The following is a 7,326-nucleotide window of genomic DNA, read 5'->3' as shown; positions in this document are numbered from 1 at the left end:
TTTTCGACAAAGTTCAAGGTGTTGACTACAATGAGATTTTCTCAACTGTAGCGATGCTTAAAACCGTCTGAATCAAGTTAGCAGTTGCCGTATTTTATGAAATCTGGCAAATGGATATCAAAACTGCATTCCTTAAATGGATATTTCTTAAAGAAGAGTTGTATATGATGCAACCAGAAGTTTTTGTCGATCCTAAAGGTACTAACAAGGTGTGCAAGCTCCAACGATCCATCTATGGACTGGTGCAAGCATCTCGGAGTTGGAATATACGCTTTGATGAGTTGATCAAAGCATATAGTTTTATACATACTTGCGATGAAGCCTGTATTTTACAAGAAAGTGAGTGAGAGCACTACAGCCTTTCTGATAAGTATATGTGATTGACATATTGTTGATCGGAAATAATGTAGAATTTTCTAGAAAGCATAAAGGAGAGTTTGAAAGGAGATTTTCAAAGAAAAGACCTCAGTGAAGCTGCTTACATATTGGGCATCAAGATCTATAGAGATAGATCAAGACGCTTGATAAGGTTTTTCAATGAGTACAAACCGTGACAAGATTTTGAAAGAGTTCAAAATGGATCAGTCAAAGAAGGAGTTCTTGCCTATATTACAAGGTGTAAAGTTGAGTAAGACTCAATGCCCGACCATGGCAGGGGATAGAAAGAGAATGAAAGTCATTCTCTATGCCTCAGCCATAGGTTCTATAAAGTATGCCATGCTATGTACCAGACCAGTTATGTGCCTTGCTATAAGTTTGGCAAGGGAATACGATAGTAATCCAGGAGTGGATCACTGTACAGCGGTCAAAGTTATCCTTAGTTACCTAAGAGGACTAAGGAAATATTTCTCGGTTATGGAAGTGATAAAGAGTTCGTCATAAAGAGTTACGTCAATGCAAGCTTTTACAATGATCCAGATGACTCTAATTCTCAATCTGGATACATATTGAAAGTGGGAGCTATTAGCTGGAGTAGCTCCATGCAGAGCATTGTAGACATAGAATATTTGCAAAATACATACGACTCTGAATGTGACAGATCCGTTGACTAAACTTCTCTCACGAGCAAAACATAATCACACCTTAGTACTCTTCGAGTGTTAACCACATAGCAATGTGAACTAGATTATTGACTCTAGTAAACCTTTTGGGTGTTGGTCACATGGCAATGTGAACTATGGAGGTTAATCACATACAGATGTGAACTATTGGTGTTAAATCACATGGCAATGTGAACTAGATTATCGACTCTAGTGCAAGTGGGAGACTGAAGGAAATATGCCCTAGAGGCAATAATAAAGTTGTTATTTGTATTTCCTTATATCATGATAAATGTTTATTATTCATGCTAGAATTGTATTAACCGCAAACTTAGTACATGTGTGAATACATAGAGAAAAACATAGTGTCCCTAGTATGCCTCTACTTGACTAGCTTGTTAATCAAAGATGGTTATGTTTCCTAACCATAGCCATGTGTTGTCATTTGATGAACGGGATCACATCATTAGGAGAATGATGTGATGGACAAGACCCATTCGTTAGCTTAGCATTATGATCGTTACAGTTTCATTGCTACTGCTTTCTTCATGACTTATACATGTTCCTCAGACTATGAGATTATGCAACTCCCGAATATTGGAGGAACACCTTGTGTGCTATCAAATGTCACAACGTAACTGGGTGATTATAAAGATGCTCTACAGGTGTTTCCGAAGGTGTTTGTTGGGTTGGAATAGATCGAGATTAGGATTTGTCACTCCGTGTTTCGGAGAGGTATCTCTGGGCCCTCTCGGTAATGCTCATCACTATAAGCTTTGCAAGCAATGTGACTAATGAGTTAGTTGCAGGATGAAGCATTACAGATCGAGTAAAGAGACTTGACGGTAATGAGATTGAACTAGGTATGAAGATACCGACGATCAAATCTTGGGCAAGTAACATACCGATGACAAAGGGAACAACGTATGTTGTTATGCAGTTTGACCGATAAAGATCTTCGTAGAATATGTAGGAGCCAATATGAGTATCCAGGTTCTGCTATTGGTTGTTGATCGGAGATGTGTCTCGATCATGTCTACATAGTTCTCGAACCCGTAGGGTCCGCACGCTTACCATTCGATGACGATTTGTATTATGAGTTATGTTTTGATGACTGAAGTTTGTTCGGAGTCCCGGATGAGATCACAGAAGTGACGAGGAGTCTCAAAATGGTCGAGACATAAAGATTAATATATTGGACAATGTTATTCGGACACCGGAAGAGTTCTGAGTGGTTTCGGGTAAAAACGGACCCCCCGGGGAAGCAATGGGCCAACATGGGCCATAGGGGAGAGAGAGGACAGCCCACATAGGGGAGGCCCCCCCCCCCCATGGGGAGTCCGAATAGGACAAGGGAAGGGGGCGCAGCCCCCCTCTCCCTCTCCCTCTCCCTTCCTTCCCCTCTTCCTCTAGTGGAATCCTACTAGGACTTGGAGTCCTAGTAGGACTCCCTTCTCCTGGCGCTCCCTGCAAGGGCCGGCTGGCCTCCCCTCTCCTCCTTTATATAAGGGGGCAGGGGGGCACCCCAAAGCACATCAAGTTCTCTTAACTGTGTGTGGTGGCCCCCTCCGCGGTTACACAACTCGGTCATATCGCCATAGTGCTTAGGCGAAGCCCTGCACCGGTAACATCATGAACACCGTCGCCACGACGTCGTGCTGACGAAACTCTCCCTCGTCCTCAACTGGATCAAGAGCTCGAGGGATGTCATCAGGCTAAACGTGTGTTGAACACGGAGGTGCCGTACGTTCGGTGCTTGGATCGGTTGGATCGTGAAGACGTTCGACTACATCAACCGCATTAACTAAACGCTTCCACTTTCGGTCTACGAGGGTACGTGGACACACTCTCCCCTCTCGTTGCTATGCATCTCCTAGATAGATCTTGCATGATCGTAGGATTTTTTTTGAAATTACCACGTTCCTTGTCATTAACGATGGATTTGTATTTCGTGCTAATAAGCTATGTATTACAGCTAGCTCCGTTCGTCTTTTGTTGTTGCAGGAGGCAAATGGAGGAGCATTAATGGGACAATTTGGCATCAAGAAGACGGAGGACATACTTGCTACACATTTCTTTTGCCCAAAGATGAGACAGGATGTTGAGCATTTTGTTGCTCGCTGCACTACATGTCAAAAAGCTAAGTCACGACTCAATCCTCATGGTTTATATATGCGTTTGCCTGTACCTACTGTTCCATGGGAGGATATATCTATGGACTCTGTCTTAGGTTTACCTAAAAGAAGGGGAGGGATAGCATATTTGTTGTCGTGGATAGATTTTCAAAAATGGCACAGTTTATACCATGTCATAAAAGCGATGATGCTCCTAGTGATGTTGATTTGTTCTTTCATGAAATTATTCGCTTGAATGGTGTGCCAAATACCATTGTGCCAAATTGTCATACTAAGTTTCTTAGCCACTTTTGGAGATGTTTATGGTCTAAGTTGGGGACTAAACTGCTTTTTAGTACTACATGTCATCCCCAAACTGATGGACAAACTGAAGTAGTCAATAGAACATTGTCTACTATGCTTAGGGCTGTTTTAAAGAATAACAAGAAAATGTGGGAAGAATGCTTGCCTCACATTGAATTTGTTTATAATCGTTCGCTACATTCTACTACTAAGATGTGCCATTTTGAGATTGTGTATGGTTTTCTACCTCGTGCACCTATAGATTTGTTGCCTCTTCCATCTTCGGAGAAGGTTAACTTTGATGCTAAACAACATGCTAAATTGATCTTAAAATGCATGAGTTAACTAGGAGAACGTTGAGCGTATGAATGCTAAATATAAACTTGCTGGAGATAAGGGTAGAAAACATATTGTGTTTGCACCTGGAGATCTTGTTTGGTTACATTTGCGTAAGGGTAGATTTTTTGATTTGCGCAAATCAAAGCTAATGCCACGTTCTGATGGTCCTTTTAAGGTGTTAGAGAAAATAAATGATAATGCATATAAACTTGAGCTGCCTGCAGATTTTGGGGTTAATCCCACTTTTAACATTGCAGATTTGAAGCCTTATTTGGGTGAGGAATATGAGCTTACATCGATGAGGACTTCATTTCAAGAAGGGGAGGATGATGAGGACATCAATACCATTGTTACACCCACAACCCCTGCTGTTATACACACTGGACCAATCACTAGAGCTCGCGCACGCTAATTGAATTACCAGGTACTTTCATTTCTTGGTAACAATTCTAATTTCATGAGAATATGATGCTGCCTAAATTGGATACATTTGTGTTGATTACTAATGAAGGGGCTAGCATGGACAAGAGGGATGAGCACTGGAGCAGAAACAAGCATGGAGATGAAGGCGCGCGCGAAGGGAACCAGATCGACGTTTCTAGTGCAGATTTCAGTACTTTGAAGCCTACTTGATGACATACAAGTACATGGACGAAATATACAAGATTCCCTTTCATAAATTTCGTCCATAGCTTATAATAGGTGTTGCGCCACCTTATTTTTGGTCTAGGCTCATGTAATTTCGAAATACTTGAGTATAGGCTGTTTTTAGAGTCCGTGTGCGTGTGGGGAAACAAGAGTTAGGGTTGGTTTCGGACCCCTCCTTCAAGGGTCATGAAATCCCCCCTCTTTCTCCATATATACAACCCTTAGGGCGTCGTTTAGACTTTGGGTTTTGTTTAGATTAAAAGTTCACCATAGCTGCAACTTCACGTACTTTGTTTGTGTTCAACGACCAGATCAAGACGTCACAGAACCCCACTTTCATCAATAAAGCTTTCCTCTTATATTCGCAATATCCAGATTGCAATCTCAGTTTCTTGCTTGTTCTTCGTTTGCTCGCAGGAATAGACCCTCGTGGTCAGGTTAATCATGCTCCGGCATGGTCAATAACCCCTCGGAATTTGGTTTAGCGATTGCTAAGGCGCGACGTCTTCGCACGTTCGTAGTCGGATCGTCAAAGTCGACTCCCATAGAAAAAAATAGCTATCTAATTGAAACATCGGGACACCTTCATCTCTATCAGAAGGCCTCTTGGGCCAATCTATTCGTAGTCAGGGTCCGGATGTCTGACCGTTGAAGGGCCGGATGTCCGGGTTCGCTCCAGGGGTTGTCTTCCACATGTGAGTGCTCTAGGGACCGGCATCCAAGGAGCAGGCCAGGCGTTAGGCTTGAGTAGAAACCTTCTGTTGGTTAGCCGAATTTCTGGGCTGTAGGCCAGACATCCGGGCTGGCTGGCAAATCGTTTTCTGGCAACTTATCATACATTTTTTCCAAGTAAATTGCATCTATATTCCCCGAACTCACCGGCTACATCTACAACGGTCATCAAACTTGCAAAGTGCCTCGCTATGGTCCTCATATTCATGAATACGGTCCATATTAAGTATGAAACAACAAAACCGACGGAGATCATGATGTTTGGTAAGTCTCAAGAGATGAAACTTGGTATGTACATATGTTTTGTAACACAAGTTTTGGAGGACAACAATTAAACTTAAAGCTTAAGATAACATAACTTAAAAAAAGATCTATAAGGCTAGGAGTAAGAACAAAATCAAATGAAAGACCATTAAGGTTGGAAGAATGAAATCATAGTGGTATCTGTAACGATTTTTTAGAACGACAAATATGTCCAAGATGACATAATGTGTTGTAACACAATGAGACATCGAATAACGAGTTGATGATTTTGCAATGCGAAGAAGCATGCCATGAATTTCAAATAGGCCAGAACAGAAAGACGAGGATATGGACATAAAACAAATTAAGAAAGAAGACGGTCAAACGAGTGAAAGGAAGAACACAGATCATGTGAAAAAAGAAGACTAGTGAAAGTTGACACTAAAGTAGATGCACCGAGGAAAAAGGTAAATAGTAACAATGGGGGGGGGGAATACGCTTGAAAACAATAACCGGTTGAAGAATAAAGAATGATCTGAAATATGATGAAAAGATCAAGAGAATGTACACAAACAATGACATGGAGAAAGCAGTTGGACTAAATATTAGCACAAAATGAACACGTACATTGTGTTTCAAATAAAACATGTATATTGTGTTGTATTGACGGGGTTCAGATTTTTTTATCTCTTTTTCACATAATTTTTTCAAAAGAAATTTCTGGATCACAACACAGATGAACGGTTATATGCGAATACGCATATGCCTGCACCTGCGAATTTCAAGACTTATTTAATGTGGAACGTGTTTTTTAAAATTTTACAAAAGTGCGAACCACCTGTGGTTAGATGATTAGGAGGACAGTGGTATTCCTAGCCACTAGGGTTCATGTCCTAGACTTGCCATTGGTGATAGTGGCAGAGCTTGACAAAGCTAGCCGGGGGAGGAGGGGGGCAAAACACAAAATCTGAATTTTGTGGGGCGCAAAACACAGAACTATCACTAATGTGTGCTCTCTCTTGAAATTTTTTGTCACAAATGTGCAAAACTTGGAGGGGACAAGATCACTATGCTCCGCCAGTGATTAGCGCTCGCATTTCCTGGATTTATTTCAGTCCTTTCGGCGATGTGGGTTTAGTGGGAGGAGACGTTCCCGTCAACTACGAAGGCGTCTGTGATGATTTTGTCAATTTTAAGATAAGGCGTCGATTGAGTCTTTTCAAGGTGCTCCTAGGGTATGGGTTGCGTGCATATGAGTGGCTGCGTAAAAAAGAATTGACAGAAGTTAAATTAAGAGTAAAATTCATCCACGGTACTCAAACTTGCGCCGCGAGCTCATTTTGGTCATCGTACATAAGAAGTTGGTCAATACGGTCACTATGTACAAGTCTAGGTGATTATACGGTCACTGGGCATGTACAATGGTTGATAAGATAGTCTTATCTTAAGTCTTGCATGTAATCTAGAAATGATAAAAAAGAGAGTCTACAATGGGTCATCTCTTAGCATTATCTTCAATAACTAGCAATTCCTAAAAACGTGATGAGACATATTGTGCTAAGAGATCATCTCTTGTCTTCTCTTAAATAAGAGAAGACAAGCCTTTTCTTATGATTTCTCTCTCCGCCATCTCATCATGTATCCTACGTGGCACTCCTAAGATAGCCCCATTGTACATGCCCTAACCTGCCGTATAGCTTCGTATTTTTCTGAGTTGACTGGTCAAACACAGTGTGTGAGAATGTTTTCTCTCTCTTCCCACGCGGGTTCCACCAGTCAGTGAAAGGAGAAAAGAAGGAGAGAGAGAAGAAAACTTTGAGGAGCTCGGAGGATTCAAACTTGACAAACTCCCGATGAGCGTCGCAGTATCGCTCGCGCTAGCCACTAGGACATCAATGCCGTCTGTA

This window comes from Triticum aestivum, chromosome 5B (genome assembly GCF_018294505.1).
Source record: "Triticum aestivum cultivar Chinese Spring chromosome 5B, IWGSC CS RefSeq v2.1, whole genome shotgun sequence".
Lineage (NCBI taxonomy): Eukaryota > Viridiplantae > Streptophyta > Magnoliopsida > Poales > Poaceae > Triticum > Triticum aestivum.
The sequence above is the reverse complement of the archived record's forward strand: the minus strand, read 5'-3'. Positions refer to the sequence as shown.